Raw genomic sequence first — 14123 nt, forward strand, 5'->3', positions numbered from 1 at the left:
CCCCTTTATCGTCCTGACGATACAGGGGGAGCCACGCACTTCGTGCGCGGCGGGTCATACAACGTATGACAAGTAAATTTATCTTTATCCCGGTTGTTGCGACAAATGAAAATGCTCTTATTAGGGAAAGGAGTTAGTCGACGTTTCAATCATGTAACTACATCGTATTCATGATCTCAAATTATTTGTTATATAGTAGTGTTGAAAGTATTTTAATACTACAATGTAATTTAATATAATTTAAGACATCAGTAAAATGTGCGGGTGTTTTTAATTTTAGCTCCAAAAAACATTGACAATAAAATTATTGAACATGTATTTGTAAATTAATAACCTACTTTTTATGGCTAAACTGCGTTTTTAATAGTTAATTGCCACATCTGATTTACTGGGCCGCGCTCAGCCTGTCATTCCGCCAAATCTTTAATGAACATAATAGCCTGGGGTCCTCAGGTAACATCTGATGAAATAAATTTATGAGTATTATACATAAATCGTAACATTTTAACAACACAGCAAATTAGATTTACATCCTATTTTATAAAATCCTAATTAGAAGAATCAAAAGCGTTTGAGATCGTGCTCGGTGGCGATTACGATTTCCCCTCTTGAGGGAATCCTACGCATGTTGTTAACTGTCAGACTTTGGACGAGGAAATGTTCTCGCGCCGTACGTTTATTATGGTAAAGCATTTTGGTACCAGAACGACAAATCTGTTCAAAATAAAAAGTTAAAAAGTTCGAAAATACAGTGTTTTTGTGAATAACTTAGAATATATTTCTAATGATTTTCTCAAGGTCTGACTGATAGATTTTCTTTAAACTTTTCAGATAGTTACATGGCTATATGACGGATAATGTGTGAGAGTTTGGGAGAATTATATGTGCCAAACTTGAGATATAATGATTTCAAACACAAGAAAATATATATATATACAAGATATTGCGAGCGTCCTGTTACTCTCTTAAATGCAATCTCTGTGAAGTATTGGATGAGAATTGATTTTAAGTAAGGATTTTAAATTAAGTTCAGGATTATAAAAAAATTCTCCGATTTGCAGTTCGAATAATATGTGTTTGTGATGCATCCGGCATCAGCATAATCTCAGAGTAAACATCTCTCGCGTGCATATCTTTTTTAGCAGAACTCTTTCCTCAGAAAGTCACTGAGTAAAAATGAAAAAGTCAGATGACTGTAACTGTAAAGCAGCAGAAATCCCACACATTGATAGCCCTCTCTCATCACTATGCTGAAATTAAAAATATAATTTTTGACTGTACAATGGTAAGTAACATTTCAAATCTCAATCAGGTTTTAGTTATCTCAGTTACTTGCCAGATTTTAAACGATTAGGCGCTAGACAGTATGATTCTAAAGATTTACAATCTTAAATTTTGTACTACCTTTTTTCATCCTTAGAACAACATTACGAAGTACTCCAGCGGACATCTGAGCAGAAACGATTTAACTCGACCAAGGTACTGGAGCTGAAAAATTCAGAGTCATATTTCTTTTGTAAACAAGTGAAAAAGAAGTACTAAATTACAAACAATGTTATTAAGCTTATTAGCGATCATGGATGAAGATAACAATGTAATTAGGAACAATGTAAACATGGAATGCAGCATCGTATTGATTGAGTGGGTCTCAGAATTAATTTGAAGACAACATACTTAAAAAAAGTTTAAAGCAGTCGGTCGGATTAACAAGTAAACGAAATACAGTAGTCCCGGTAATAAAGCTTTAATATACCACACATCATGAGGAGCAGTGTGTAAATAATACCATTAAAATAATTCACTGGCTAAACATTTATGGTTACTAAATGATTGAATGTGCCTGTGTACTACATAGTACATAATACTGTGTAGTGTGTACTATTTACTGAGTTATATTAATATATCGTGTATTGCTGGGAAGGCTGTTAATTTAGGATAGAGTTATTGTGGCACTTATATCAGTTTGTTCTTTTGTAGTTGTTCTCAAACTGCTGAGTAAAAGTTTTACAACTTAAAAGCAGTGTTTATAATTTAATTTATTATTGTTATTATTTCAAATATAACAAAAGCTTGGCGGTCGATCATAGTTTTGCAACGTCTATCCCAAATTTAAAATTATTCTACACAGCCCACCTGTATAACATCAACCCAGGAAGTTATTAAAAGCAAAGCAGCGTGTACGAAACCATAGTATCAAAACTTCCTTTTCTCTTAATCTCTTAAAATATTGTACTAAGAACTAAAACAAATTCAATTGGGAATTGAAAGCAGTCTTCATTACGAAATTTAATACACATGACTCACTCCATGCACTAACAAAATTAAAATAATAGACCGAATAGAAATTACATCAAAGATCAATTAACAAGTATATTAATTGAGTGTATCATTAATTAAGTCCTCCAAATCCAGAGCACTGGAAGAGAGGCTGGGTTGAGTGATAAGTGAAGAAGTGAGGAAAGCTCATTATAATGATTACGTGAACATGTTACATGTTAGTGGAATGAGTATATGTACTAGTATAGATACACCTGTAGGTACTTCAAAGGGGCTTTCCAGAGACTGATGAAAAAGGGTGATGGGCTTATATTACAGTATTTCGGTTGTAGTTGGAGCTAGGAGAGAAGTTGCCCAGGGTTTGGAGAGTAATTTGTTGTTAAGGATTCTGACAGCCTGACAGGAAACAGTTACCAGAGATTTTGACGCTGCCGTTGGATTTCTTTTTTGCACTTCTCTCCCAAGATGTGTATCGCGATTATTGACGTCCTCGGCGATTTTAAGTATGGTCTTCCTAATATCCGTAGAGTTGAACCAGAATCTGTTGGGGGTCGTTTCCACCACTAAATGCCCAGAGAAACCCAAAGCATAGAGGTCCACACGAGAAGTTATCCGTCTGCTGTTGGCACGGCATGGCATTGATATATTTCACATTCCTTGCTGTTGGATGTTCTTCTCTTGAACAGACGAAAATCCGGTCACCATCCTCAGGCACTCACTAAATGATTTAGTTGCTACAGGAACTAGCAGGCGATTATCAATCTTCGTTGCTGGCTCTATTTTCCTAAACTCTAAAGAGTGGAGGAATGGTAACAGGCTTCACTCCCTATTCCACTCACTGACTGGTCGGGAGGCCGACTTCCAGGCCCCCTCATTACTAGGGGGCCAGGGAGATCAGATCATGTCACTAATTAGTGACGTATTATTAGTAATGTGATCCATCAGTAGAATTTAACTAACCTAGAAATGGTAGAGTTCACATGTACATCATAGCTGTGCATTAAGAAGTAAACATGATCTTTAAGATTTGACCGCTCGACTCGTATATCACATAAGGGACAGGAGCTCTTGCTAAAGAGGGGTTCTTGTATCTAGGGATGTGAGACGTACGTGCCAAAGGCATGCAACGGGAGTGAGCCGATCAAGTGTTCTTAGGTATATTATATACTGGAAGATAATAGACAATAGTATCGCATTCTATCAACATGCCTACCTTCTCCAAATTCATCTCTGGTCGGACAGGATGTCAACAGCTACTCGACTCTGATGGATACATCTACTCCCGGAAGAAGGACAAGTAAAAGATTCAGCCCTCAAGTCTGCCTGGCGGTGCTGCAAGCACACTCCTCCTACTAAGTGTCCCTGTCGGTGTTATCTCACCCTGTCAGACAATACTCTTACATTGAGTCATTAAACTCACACCCACGAAGCAGACCTCGCAGCTCCTGAACGAAGAGAAGTCCTAGTATCCCTGAAACTAGGATTCTGGAACCATTTCGCCAGAATCATTCGGGATCCGGAGTTCCCTCGAACCTCGAACATGGTTGAGGGCTTTCACAGAGGATTTAAATCCCGAGTGCATCGCCCAAAGCCCTCTGTTCAAGAGTATGTGCGAGCTATCAAAGATCAGCAAGTCATTACCGACTTTCACATCGACAGGTTGAGTGTTGGCAAGAAACCCGCTAAGAGGCGAAGGAATTACCATACCCAACTCCACGATATCTGTTCTTTTAGTATTGTGTGTGTACTTGTTAATTTAAATCAAAACTAAGGGGTAAAACTGGGCTAGATATAGGGTAGAGTTCACATGTTCTGTAAATCGTAGCTGGTGGATCACATCACTAATTATACGGCACATCACTAATTATACGTTATATATAATGATCTGACAAGCAGCACTTGTCACAAGAGACAAAGGATCTCATCTCGGAGCGGAGTAAGGTCAAGCAGAAATGCCCAAGTGATGGATTCAATAGATCTGAGTATTCTCTTGCTAATAAGCGTGTTAAGAAGAGCTGCAAGAAGGACGATGAGAACTGGGCTTTACGGGTTGCAGCCGATCTGGAAACAGCTTCTTCACACGGTCAGCAGAGGGAGGTCTGGCAGATGATCAAGTCCTTGTCAGGCAAGAAGAGTCGGAAGTCAACTGCTGTCAGAGATAAAACCGAGAAGTTGATTTCTGACCCCGCTGCTCAACGAAAACGATGGGGTGAGCACTTCGCTGAACTACTAAACCCGCAGATAGGAGACGTGGACCTTTCAGACCTAGACAGTCTAGAGGTCGCACCATGTTTTCCGTATCTGAGTGATAGTGATTTACCCCCTAGCAGAACAGAGATCTCTGAGGCTTTAAAGAGTCTGAAGAATCACAAGAGCTCTGGAATTGATGAAATTTCCAACGAACAGCTGAAGTATGGGGCTCCTGGTCTTTTAGACAGGCTTGAGAAACTGTTTGCACGTGTTTGGGAGACGGAGAATGTGCCAGAGGATTGGGTTAAGGGTATCATTGTTATTGTCCCGAAAAAGGGTGATACATCATTCTGCTCGAACAACAGCTACAGGGGCATAACCCTACGCTCCACGGCATCAAAACTATATCAGATAATAGTGTTGCGACGGATGAATGCGGGGCTTGAAGAACTGCTCCGAGAGAATCAGTGCGGGTTCAGGAAAAAAAGGTCTTGCATTGATCAGATTTATTCGCTTCGTACTATTATTCACAACAGCATTGAGTTTAACCTCCCCCTGTACATAAATTTTGTTGACTTTAAAGCTGCATTCGATTCACTTAATCGGGAGTTTATCTGGAAAGCTTTCAGTCATTATGGCTTGCCTTGTAAATACATTCGCATAATGCAAGCATTCTTTTGTGGCACCGTCAGCTCTGTCAGACATAATGGTGAGCTCTCAGATTGGTTTGACGTTACATCTGGTTCTGGGCAGGGGGATATTCAGGGTCCACCTATCTTTAATGTTTGCATCAACCTGCCTGCGCAGCGGGCTGAGGATAACAAAGTGTTGTCACACGGGGCAGTGCTGCAGAGAGCTACCACCAGCTTTGGTCAGAATACAGTCGTCTTGGATACTAACTATGCAGATGATTTGGCTATCATGGACAACACCAAGGACGGTCTCCAGGAGACGACTGATCTTTTATGCAAGTATGCGGCTCAGGCTGGCCTCAGAATCAATGCGAAGAAAACAGAGGTTATGGCCATCGGCAAGAATACATCACAGAGGCCGTATACTGAAGCATCAACGGTGGACATTACAGTGGGAGACACGGCTATCCAGCAAGTCAGCAACTTCCCCCTTGTGTCGATTATATCAAGTGATGGGACTATTGACCGGGACTTGTCTGCACGGATCCAGAAAGCCTCAGGAGCATTCAATCAGCTCGGTAATATTTGGAAGAATCGCAATATCCAAACTAACACCAAAATACGGATATATGTTGCAGCGGTTCTAACAATATTACTTTATGGAAGCGAAGTCTGGAACACTACTTCAAAGCAACTACATCGCTTCGAAGTTTTCCATCAAAACTGTTTGTGGAGAATCCTTCGAATTAAATGGTTCCACCGGACGAGCAATGTTCAAGTGTTGGAGCGGGCAAGAATAAACCCGGTTATAACCAACATCAGTGCCAACCGTCTTCGCTGGTTTGGACATGTTTCTAGAATGCCGGACACCAGGCTACCAAAGTATCTACTTGACTGGACACCTGCTCACGGCCGAAGATCACGTGGGCGGCCAAGAAAGAATTGGCGAACCTGTGTCCTGGAAGACGCAGTAACATTTACAGGAGATCCAGACATTGTATTTGATAAGGTCCGAGAGTTGGCAGGAAATCGCAAGCACTGGAGAGAGATTATACGACATAAGCGGCAATTCCTTGGTGCAGGCCACTCGAATGATCGAGGAGACCTTATCAAGTATCAAGTAAGTAAGTATGATCTGACCCCTAATAATAGGGGGCCTGGAAGTCGTGCAGCCGTTTCTCATAAGATGTATGAATGTAACTGACATGTTATATAATGAATATCTGTACCTATTAAGCTCCTTGTGATTTTGCTCACAAATTGATGTGTTTATTCTATTCCGTAGCAGCTGTGCACAAATATCCAAGCGATGAAATATATCTAATGGATTTTTAAAATTCAACTCGAATGAAATCTGTCAAATAAGATGTACTTATGGCTTACTGGGCGGCGCTCAACCTGCACTGTCTTTCCGCCGAATCTCTATCTTTGATTATGGACATAAATATGGTAACTTGTGGCTTCACTTGGTTACAGGATGGTCTCTAGGGTTGGATTTCACAGATTGAACTTTGTGGTTCAACAGCTCATCGAAGTTTATAAGGCCGCCGAATTTGATGAATTGCGGGATCTCCGGTTTTGAAGAGTCTGCCAGCTTTCCTCCGTATGGTGGCAGCATACCAGGGAACTGCTTCTCGGCATGGCGGGCCACTTGGGAAGCAAAGACCACAACAGATATTGACGGAATATGCTGCCATGATCTAAGGAACTGAACGTAATCCGATGCCCCTTCATGCAGGCAGAGGACCCTAAGGCCTAAACCCTACACATATTCCATGTGGACACATGACTGTGAGAAGTCCACCACTCTTCCCAGCAATCTGTACAAACTTTTTAGTGAACGAATAGTGATCTGTGTTGTGTTCTATTATCCTCTCCACCCGTTATCTCAGTGTCCCCTTCTTGATTTAAGCATGTCAAGCATACCGTTGATGACGTTAGATCCGGTTTTCTGCTTGACGATCGATGTTCCACAAGTCATCAAATTGTATGGGGTAGACATCATGTTTGCCGTCAGAGCCTTTATCTATTGCTTTCACATCAAAGAGGATGACAGGGGAATGCCTCCCACACTCTCTACAGGACAGGAAGTCTAGAGGTGTCTCCTTCATGCCCATATAGAGTAGGAAGGGATCCCTTAGGGTGTTGTTGGTAAGGTGGGGACTGTCGGACTCCTTTCGGAAAGATCGACTGTCTCGGATATGGGGTGTCCAAACAATGTCAGTCTGGTGAAGATGGTTTCCAGAAGCTGACAGTCTACAATTGTATGGTCGTTGTTATTGAACCGTGAACACCCCTTCCGAGACATCGGTGTATCGATATGGAGTCTGACAGGTGAAACAGAAATTAACATGTATTCAACAGTCGTCACTGCCTCCTTCTGTAACCACCTCCCCTGGCTGGTTACAGTGTGTGCAGATTTGCTCGGAAGGAATAAGTTTTGACAGGGATTTGACTGGTTCCGTCTTACACATGAGTGGATTCCACTCAGTGGAATGCGTTTGTTTTCCATCACATGTTTTAGCATACGCTCTACAGTTGAATCACCTCTTGGTGGATATTGCAGGGGCAGCCCCGAGGCAGATAACTCAGTCTCAACCTGATTCAGGGAAGGATCATGAACAGTAGATGGATTCTTATTGTCTTTCGAATCTGCTTTTACATTTTACATTAAGAGCTTGGGCGCAATTTGCGTGAAATGTTGATTTGTAATCAGTTCATGAATGCAGCAACCTTTGATGCTCTTACCAACAAACGGCTTTGTTAAGACTCTACCCAATTTTGAGTAATAGGAGCACCTTTCCGAAGCAGCTAGGGCAACCGAAAATAAAAGATCTTCCGGTCTGATCTGTTCAGGTCTTCTACAATTCCATTGAAGAACATCACTATGGGATACTGGGAAGCCTGACATAATTTCCTTATGCTGTCTCCTCGATCGTTCGAGAGCATCATGGAGAGAAACAATTCGTCTACCTTAAAGGTAGGTAAGCCGGCGATTTTGACCTTCTTAGCCCCGTCCACATGTTTGCAAAACCTCGGTAAAACTCGGCTCGGTAAAGTTTTTATCGTACATTTTGAACGTTAAGATCTGACGGTTTCGATTTAAATCAGTAAAATGTACTACTATGATATGCCTTCATACTAGTGATTTGACTTTACATACTGGTGATTTAAGTACTGTTAGTGTTAAACGACACTGCAATTCAAACATCAAGCATTTGTGAGATCAATAAACGTTGATAGAAGATAAACTGAAGTTTCACCCGGGTAACAGCTGATTATCAGTTATTTAGATGGATTTGAGCATGACGAGTGACGACATATGTAACTCGAGATCACACATAAAACCGGCAATATCCAAGTATCCCGATGGGCGACACGTGTTCACGAACAGTTTTTGCACTTGTACTAACCGATTTGACAGTGCTGCATGTCTTGATATCAGGTTTTTTGATATCAGGCTTCTTGATAACAGGTTTCTTGATAGCAGGAATGCTCTCAATCTTCGACTACTCTTTGGCTGAAAAACAATAGTTATTTCAATGAATGTATATACCAAATGAAAACGAATGTAGGATAGTACACATTGCTGCGATAAGTTATGAAGCGTGTAACAACATACTATGTTACATCGATTCTTTGACATTTGACAAGATATACTTACAGGAAGAAAATCATATGAGCTCGAACTGTATGTATCTTGGAGCAATTTGTTCATTTGTGATGAAATATTGTTCCTGGGAAATACTGTTTGACTTACATCTCAAAACTTATTTAATTTAACTGTTACTATACCTGCCGGCAGGTATAGTAACAGTTAAATTAAATAAGTTTTGAGATGTAAGTCAAAACCATGTAAATCTATTAAGTTGATCTACCAAATAACGGTATAGGTGGTGTCCAACCGTGTCCATGTCGATTGGGCGACATCTGTCCGACAGCCGAATTAGGGATTTCGGACAGATGTGGCTGTCGGACAGGAGTCGTTTTTGGCGACATCTGTCCGAATTTCGGATCATATTGTAATTTCAGTTCACATTCGTATTTCACAAGCTCACGGGTAATCTCGTGACGTTGCTCCCATTGTTCTAATGCTGATGTGATCCATTGAGATATAATCCTCGATATATGATTGACTAGTTGAGAACAGGAACGTCAGATCGTCCTAGCCGTAAACTTACAAGCTGTCGATCAAATCACAGGACATGAGTACATATAAGACAGCGGTATGTAGATCAGTTATCGCAATCCACAATTGCAACCAATCTTCAGTTTATCCCTGGCTCGGCCCGGAGAACCCTGTCCTGAATGGCTTCCGATACGTCTTCGACAAATAAAGAGACGATACCACCCACTGGAAATATTCGGATTTCCGAAAGGGTTGCAGAGCACGATTCTACCGTGGAGAAACAACTGATCACTCCTACTCCTGACCGCACTCACCCTGCCCACCATGCTGAAACGACCGTCCACGTCAGCAAACAGAACTTGAAAAGAAAAGCTTCTGGTGGAGATCGACCGACGAAATACCTCTTATCTGAATCAGTTGGTGGATTGGGTTACGAATCTAGAGCTGCCAGCTATCACCCCTCAACAGAATGGTACAGAGAAGCAGAAAAGCAGCAAACAGACACCTTTCTAACCCGAGAAACCCTTCTAATCTGGAAACCTTTCTAATCTGGAAACGCTCCCTATTCCTGCAAACTATATGCTCTCTACCGACAACGAAAAAATGCTGCTCTGGGACTCTGGATGGGACGAAAATACTCGACGATCTTTCCTTTGGGGTACTGCTAAGAACGCAGATCAGGGAGATCCAAAAGAGCGAGTAACCCAGTACAGCGCCAAAAGAAAATTGTTCTCCTCTGTGACTCGACCATGCGAAGCTTTAAACCTGACGAGTTTCCAAAGAGGTACAATGTCTCTGTAATATACAGGCCAAGTTTGAAAGAACTTGACTCGTGCCTCGAACGAACAGTAGAAGAGATCTCAAACCTCAATCCAGATGCAGTGTACATTCACCTTGGTACTCGGGACATCCTGGAAGGCAACAAGGCTGATATTGTGGTGGGGTCATTAATAAAGTCAACTGAAAAGATCCTTAGACAGACCTCACAACACTGCAAAATATTCATCTCTCACCCCTTTCTCCGCGACCATCCTGGAGAGGAATGGGGTAAGAATAGTCGACTCATCACAGAGGCAATCAGAAATCTTAAAGATGACAGTGAAAAGGCTGATTTCTGGATGAGATCAAGAGAAAACAGAAACAACAACTTCTACCCGGGGGGATCGGATATTCCACACGACTATCTGTTTGTCCCAGATCAACCTCATCTAAATGACAGAGGTATCAGAGTAATCATGGGAAACTTCAAGACAAGTCTCAATAGTACATTTAGCAGGGACCGTACTTGAATTCCAGTCTCTCATTCTCAGCTCCTCCAAGTCTTCCGAGTTCTCTTCTTCTTTCCTCCTCTCCTCTTGCCTCTCTCATCTTCTATACCTGACTGATGAACATCGTCAACGGTATAATTTCCTGGAATGTTGCAAACATTCATGGCTTGCTCGGAAACAAAGTTGAGGATCCCGAATTTGTCAAAATCATCAGTCCAAATGATATAATCTGCCTCCAAGAAACCGGATGCGAAGTTTCCCTGAAAGGATACAAATCCTATAGTGACATCCGCAAATCAGGTAAAGGAGGAGGAGTAACCACTTTGGTTAGGAACACAATTGTGGAATATTGCTCTCTGGATAAATGCACACTCACTGTGGGGCCTTCCGAGTGATAGGGTTACAGTGACTGCTAGTAGAGAAAATATGAAGGTTCCACCAGTAGACATAAGTATCGAAAGCAGGGCATTGGCTCGACCTCCGAGGCGGGGTATCCGTGAGGACCCTGGTCGTAATCAGCTCTGCACTATTTCAGTGTATCCTGATGCCTGAAATCTCGGACACTGCCTACGTACGGGGTAGACAGCCACGGATGATTTTGTCTGTGAGCTTTTCATCACTTCCTGACATGAGCCAGACCTCAGCTGGATCCTTCCTTTTCCTTTTTCTTTACTTCCCGTTCAGTCTACCTCTTCATCATCAGTTTGAGTTGCTTCGCCTTGCATTCGAACTTTGCCTCCACAGTTCTGAGTTCACCACGGCACCTCTTTTGGATGCCTCCTGCCGGGCAACACCAGCTCTCAGACACTGGCTAACTTACCGCGCACGGTTTAGTTTCTGTGTCTTTTCTGTGGCCGTGTAATCCGTTTTATGCCACCCTCTCTGCCGTTCTCGCGCTTGCGCTCACCCACTCCTCAGTGGGCTGTTCATTTGACAGAGTTACTGGCTGGCACTCCCATCATCCTCTCACTCACCATCACTGCCCAATCAAATTTATGCAATCAAAATCACTATACACCCATAATCATATGATCAAAACACAAAGCTTTGAAATATACTTTTTTCTGTTTGAGATTTGAATAACGTTACTGTAATGTTCCAAATTATATTTTAAATGTTCAAAAAAAAAAATGTTATATTATATGGCGGACGCGGAGCATTGGGTAGATCATATCTCAAATTGGAAATGTTACGTATACAAATTAGCGAGTAACAGTTCATGAGTTCAGATCATGTCTCTAATTGGAAATGTGTTGAAATCAGATGATGATTTCGGACAGATGCCGTTTTTTTCTGGTACCCTGATTCGGACAGATCTCGCTGTCGGACAGGAGTTGTGTTACCGTCCATGTCACGGCGCAAAGGCTCAGGTCGTTGCACTTTTAACAATAACAATTTTAATGATTGTGAACCACTTACAACTGGTTTAGCTGGCAACCTCTGAGGTATGGATTTCGTCGCTACTACACCGGCTAAACGTTTAATCTGCGGTTAGATGTGTCCCATTAGCTTCAATTAAAGTCTATAATTCGATCGTGATAGTTACAGTTTTAAGAAACACTAATAAAAGCAACACTTTTGGTTCATACATTTACGTAAAAAGCATGTAACTTTTCAAGTTTGTTATAATATCAGATATAATGGTCACCACGTCATCATTCTGTCGAGTTCAAGTTCCTGCAATTTAGACTCTTAAAAAGTGAAAATCGATGATACCAATCACAAACAATCTTCCTAACTTAACTTGTTACAATATTTTAATTGTATAACTTGACAAAGACTTACCACTACGTTCCCTACTGTAGCTTATGATATCAGTCAGTAGCTCTCCTTTCATTCAATTGTTTCAAAACTGACTTTCAGCAGACAAAGCTCCAAACTTTTGCTATGCAGTCTATACAATGTAATTCAGTTAATATAATAATTTAAATAGATTCAAAATTAAATAACAATAAATCAGTTTGGTAACACGACATCTGTCCAACAGCGACATCTGTCCGACAACACTATTTTCGTGTGTTTGAAGTGATATCTCAAATTTGGCACATAGAAATTTAATCAAACTAGCAAAAATTATTTGTCTTAAAGCTATCTTACTATCTAGAAAGTTTCAAGAAAATCGTATCGTTGGATCTTCAGATATATGCTTTGGAACCACTGAAAACCACCGAATTGGATATATTTTTAGTGTTTAAGGTAATATCTTAAATTTGGCTCATAGAAACTCGCTCAAACTTACACAGATTATTCGTCATATAACCACTATACTTTATGGAAAGTTTCAAGAAAATCGTACGGTAGGATCCGACATAAACTATTGTCCAAATAACCTATTTTCTGAGTCGGACAGATGTCGCTGTCGGACAGATGTCGGCCAATCAATTGGAACCATCAAGGGGAATGAAATTAAATTGTTGGATGCCAGGAACTATGTGATTCCATGGAGAGGTATAATTCTAATTGGAACCATCAAGGGGAATGAAATTAAATTATTGGATGCCAGGAACTAGAAATAAATATACTGGAATACTGTGTTTCCATGGAGAGGTCTAATTCTAATTGGAACCATCAAGGGGAATGAAATTAAATTATTGGATGCCAGGAACTAGAAATAAATATACTGGAATACTGTGTTTCCATGGAGAGGTCTAATTCTAATTGGAACCATCAAGGGGAATGAAATTAAATTGTTGGATGCCAGGAACTATGTGATTCCATGGAGAGGTATAATTCTAATTGGAACCATCAAGGGGAATGAAATTAAATTATTGGATGCCAGGAACAAGGAACTAGAAATAAATATACTGGAATACTGTGTTTCCATGGAGAGGTCTAATTCTAATTGGAACCATCAAGGGGAATGAAATTAAATTGTTGGATGCCAGGAACTATGTGATTCCATGGAGAGGTATAATTCTAATTGGAACCATCAAGGGGAATGAAATTAAATTATTGGATGCCAGGAACTAGAAATAAATATACTGGAATACTGTGTTTCCATGGAGAGGTCTAATTCTAATTGGAACCATCAAGGGGAATGAAATTAAATTATTGGATGCCAGGAACTAGAAATAAATATACTGGAATACTGTGTTTCCATGGAGAGGTCTAATTCTAATTGGAACCATCATGATGATGATATCCTGGAAAAGATATCTCTACATACTCAGGAGAAATTCATAGATGCTGTTGAGAAAAAAGTTAAACTGGTGAATGATACTACCTCAAGTTCCCTTGAAGGAGATTTTGATATCTCCCAATTTTCACTCCCTGACTACCAAGATACGAAGTCACAGCAATCTGAACATGAGATTACCAATATTCAGCAACTCAAAGACTCCATCACAATGGAACTAAGAGCTGCGCTAAAAGAAGAAGTAAAAACGTTAATCTCCGCCATAACACTATCCCATAATCCAGCTCAGAGCAAGCCCTTTACAATGTCTGCAGAAAATGTATACAAACCACCTGCATCATATTCTGAAAAGGCAAGACCACCTCACTCTCATTTGAGCACCAACACTTTCATAGAACCCCCAGTGGTCAAAGAGTCTACAAAAAAATCAGCTAGTGCAGTGGGAACCAACTATTTAGTTGATCCCAAGATGTCTGTTATCATAAAGCAAG

At 40.8% G+C, this 14123-nt stretch overlaps 3 protein-coding genes and 1 long non-coding RNA gene across 5 annotated transcripts in view; 1 reads left to right on the top strand and 3 right to left on the bottom strand.

Moving 5' to 3' along the window:
• Positions 1 to 193, bottom strand: part of LOC134819662 (TBC1 domain family member 22B-like) — an 82849-nt gene extending 82656 nt beyond the window's left edge. Inside the window, exon 1 of the mRNA XM_063829732.1 lies at positions 176 to 193. The gene's annotated coding sequence lies outside the window, so the exon portion shown is untranslated. The remainder of the gene's footprint in view (positions 1 to 175) is intronic.
• Positions 1 to 204, bottom strand: part of LOC134819674 (coiled-coil-helix-coiled-coil-helix domain-containing protein 2-like) — a 61123-nt gene extending 60919 nt beyond the window's left edge. Inside the window, exon 1 of the mRNA XM_063829751.1 lies at positions 174 to 204. The gene's annotated coding sequence lies outside the window, so the exon portion shown is untranslated. The remainder of the gene's footprint in view (positions 1 to 173) is intronic.
• The window catches only part of LOC134819668 (zinc finger protein 429-like), a 290343-nt gene that overhangs the window by 68821 nt on the left and 207399 nt on the right, over positions 1 to 14123 (top strand). The window lies entirely within an intron of this gene.
• LOC134820276 (uncharacterized) lies at positions 1412 to 12386 on the bottom strand. 2 transcript variants are annotated; one of them, XR_010160861.1, is made up of 4 exons: positions 12282 to 12386; positions 11916 to 11981; positions 8513 to 8619; positions 1412 to 1488 (listed from the first exon to the last, which is right to left on the bottom strand). It is a non-coding gene; the product is annotated as an uncharacterized LOC134820276 (long non-coding RNA). The 2 variants fall into 2 exon arrangements; XR_010160862.1 differs by lacking the exons at positions 11916 to 11981; positions 12282 to 12386 and adding an exon at positions 8764 to 8962.

Source organism: Bolinopsis microptera, chromosome 8 (assembly GCF_026151205.1).
Source record: "Bolinopsis microptera isolate Bmic1 chromosome 8, MBARI_Bmic_1.0, whole genome shotgun sequence".
NCBI lineage: Eukaryota > Metazoa > Ctenophora > Tentaculata > Lobata > Bolinopsidae > Bolinopsis > Bolinopsis microptera.